Source organism: Manis javanica, chromosome 14 (genome assembly GCF_040802235.1).
Source record: "Manis javanica isolate MJ-LG chromosome 14, MJ_LKY, whole genome shotgun sequence".
Taxonomy (NCBI): Eukaryota; Metazoa; Chordata; class Mammalia; order Pholidota; family Manidae; genus Manis; species Manis javanica.
In genome coordinates, this window is record NC_133169.1 from 86,622,156 (window position 1) to 86,625,719 (window position 3,564).

At 58.7% G+C, this 3,564-nt stretch overlaps 1 long non-coding RNA gene across 1 annotated transcript; it reads left to right on the plus strand.

Moving 5' to 3' along the window:
• Positions 1–249: 249 nt before the first annotated feature.
• On the plus strand, positions 250–3,564 carry LOC108394744 (uncharacterized). The gene is made up of 4 exons (XR_001852499.3): positions 250–1,221; positions 1,944–2,031; positions 2,870–2,975; positions 3,371–3,564. It is a non-coding gene; the product is annotated as an uncharacterized lncRNA (long non-coding RNA).

Genomic DNA, 3,564 nt, shown 5'->3' on the forward strand with positions numbered 1-3,564 from the left:
CACCGAACAGGGCTGGGTGACTGTGTCTCAGAGCTGGGACTAGGGTGGGCACACAGTATCTTAGCAATCAGGAAAATTATTTTAGTGTAACATTTTTTCAAATATCACAATTAAGGCAAAGCACCCACAATGAAAAAGAACCATAAAAGTATTAAAGACAGGGTCGGTGTGTGTGCACGCCTGCGTGACGGTGTGTGCGGCTGTGACTGCGGGCCTGCCTCCCGCCCCCGCCAGGTGAGCCGGCGCCCCGAGTCACGCTGCGCTGGGCTGAGCCGCGGTAATTTCCGAGTCGGCGGCGGCTTTGTGTGCACCGGCCGCTGTCTTGGGGGCGGGGATGGAGGGAGGGTTATTTCTCCCCCCTCTTCCTTTTTATTGGGTCATTAACAGAGGCCTGGACTGCCGCTGCGCCCCCCACCCCCTTTCATGTCTGCCGCGCCTCCCGCCATTATCTCCCGCAGCCGCGCGGCGTAATTCGATGCCAATCAGGTTTGGGGCGCTGAGGCTGGCGGATCAAAGCCGGGCCGCGGCGCTGGAGCAAGTGGAGTGGGGGAGCAGATTGTGCTCCCCCGGGTCGGGGCACCCACCGTGTGTCCCGCGCAAGCGCCGGGGTCAGGCGGGGCAGGCCGCGCCCAGTCTGCGAGGGGCTCAGAGACCCGCGTGGGACGGGGCGGCCAGTGCCCGGACCGAGCAGCCGGCAGGGCACCGGGCAGCTCTTGCGCGGGAGGTCGGGGATGGTTTCCTGGAAGGCGAGGCCTTGAGGCGGGGCCTTGAAAGATTTCGGAAGCAAATGTGGAGCAAGCAGAGAAACCCTGGGCAGAATTCTATGCAGAGGGACCGGCTTGGGCAAAGGCCTGGGAGGCAGGAAGCAGCGGTGGTTAGGAGGAGAAGGGACCTCTTCTGGCTCGACTGCTGTGCCACCATCCGTGCGCGTGGAGCAGCAGAGGGTCCTCGAGAGGGGAGGGACAGAATCTCAGTTGGCCTTCTGATGATGTCCTCTGCCTGCTGGCAGCCCTGCTGTTTCCTCCTCTGGGAAATGGGGGAGCTGATAGCTGATAATCTCCACAAGAGATTTGTGAGATGGTGAACATGATAAAACAAGCGCTACTCTCATTTATTGAGCACTTATTATTTGCCAGGCCAGGCACCAGTCGTGTTTCATCCCCACAATGGCTCTACAAGGTTGGAACTCACTTTACAGATGAGAAACAGAGGCACAGAGAGGTAAAGTGATCTGTGCAAGGTCCCACAGCTGGCGAAGGGCATGGTTGGGCTTTGAACCAGACTTGTAGACCCGGAGTTCCCAGGAAGAGGGTCCTTCCCTGGGAGGGGGAGGGTCCCTGCCCCAGCTATCTGCTCTACTCCCACTGCACTGGGGCCTTGAGGGAGGGATGGGCCTCAAGGTTTTGGAGCTGCCTGTGTGGGAGGTGATGGTTCCACAGAGTGGGCTGGTGGGGAGTGGGACCAGAATCCTCCCCCCAAGCCTCACAGCTGCCTCCATTGCTTCCAGCCATTGGCTGTGGGCAAGTCACCTGCCACCTCCCCCAAGCTGTCATCATCTGTAAAATGGGCTTAACAGGTTTCTTCTGCTTGCCCCTAAAGAGTCAGGGAATGAATGCAGCAAAGGACATTTTAAAGCTAAAATACAGTATGATGGGAATTTTTATTATCCGTATCAGCTAAAGACTTGGGGAGGGGGTGTGGGACCTGCCAGACACTCCCAGCAGAGGATGGAGAGCCCCCTTCTCCTCCAAAGAAAATGCCAGTGTTTAGTCCCAGTGATTCTGGAGAGTTGTTTCCCTACCCCCACTCCTGAGAGGGAGAGAAACAGATTTTCCTTCCCAAATAGTGCTGGGTCTTCACAACTCTAAATATCTCAGACCTGAGAATGTTCTGAGCAAACCGCAGTATACATAATACATGCTTTTGTTCTCAACTAAAAACAGGCCTTTGGACTGAGAAGGCGCCAGCAAGCAAGGGTCCCCACCTCTGGACCTCTGTCCTCTATCCTTCAACCCTCAGATCTGAGCTCTGGTAAGCAGGGGCTGAGGGCTGGAGGGAGTGGGGAGTGGAGGCCCCTGAGCCCTGGCACCTTCCTGAGCACCGCCTGCACTGAGGCGGGGTCTGCATTGGCACTGGGGAGAGAGAGGTAGGAGGCCCATAGAGAGTGCCCATTCTTGGGGGGGAGGCCGGTGAGGGCCCAGCTCCTGCACAAGAGGGCTCCGTGCTCACACGGGCCAGGCGCCTAGTGAGCCTGGGGGCACCCTCTCTTCCTGGGAGGACAAGTGAGTTAGACTGAGAAGAATGAATAGACGTTTACCAGATGAAGGCTGGGGACAGGAAGCACATTTCAGGAATGTGCAAAGCCTGGCAGCCTGAAAGAAGAGTGTACTGTGAGTGTTTCTAGAGGTGGGGAGGGTGAGCAGGGGGCTGGCGTGGGAAGGACAGAGCCTGAAGGAGCCTGGACGTAATCCTGAGAGGGCTGGGGACCAGAGAAGCTTCGGAGTAGAAAGTCACCCGAGCGCCGCCTTTTCATCTGTACTATGGGTGCAGACTTCACTCCCGCCCCCAGGCCTGGTGGAAGGTATAGGAGTCAGAGGAAGGGGGGGGCACTTGTGCCTTTGCACCCCCCTGCCACTCAGTCAGCCAAGGGGTGGGCAGAGGCTGGGGTGAGCAGACAGGCTGGGGGTTGGGGGGGCTCTGTCCCATTTTTCTCCATGCACAGGGAGACAGTCCAGGGATTTCAGCTTTCCCAGACCCGGTCTGGGTTGCCAGATGGAAGCAGCCATGATCAGCAGCCCCAGGTGAAGCGGGCATGTGGCTTTGGCAGTGCCCACCACTGGGGAAATGGGAACTCGGCTCTCCCTCTCAGGTCAGGAAAGCTGCTCGCCGCTGGAGGGCTCTGCAGGGCCCGGCTGCAGGCCTGACCAGGTCCTTTTTGCCATCTGTTGGCTACGTCTCCTGCCTACCTGAAGGAGGTCCGTGGCCCCCCATTCTCCATCCCTCCTGGGGAGTCCCTGCCTAGCTGGACCTGGGTGCCTGTGTGTGTTTGGGAAGGGGGTGATGGCTGCGACACACACCACAGATCCCAGCTGCCTCTGGACGCTGAAAAATCCAATTTTCTTCCTAATTGCCACCGCCCGCGCTCTCTCCCCTCGCAGCCTACTTCTGCTTGGCGGCGACTTGTCCCCCCACGCTCCCCCTGCCCCGGCCTCCTGCTGCCCACCCCACGGCGGATGCTGCCCCCCCTCGCGGTCACCCGTGTCGGGACGCACCATATATCATGTCCTCAGCTGGGAGGGGCTGGGGGAATTAACAGGCCCCCGCCCCCGGGCTCCCTGACGAAATCGTCCTTTTCCGCGGCGGATGACAGGTTGTGGGAACAACAGCTTGAATTACGGAAAGAAGTTTCCCCACTGAGTTAATCTGCAGTGGCTGGAGGTGACCTTCTGGAGACGGCGATTAATCACGGGCCGTGGCGGGCGCCGCGCCACGCCGGGCCCTTTGGGGGAATACTAATTCCACTACAAGATAAATCATAATTTGACAATAATCATCTGCCCTAAT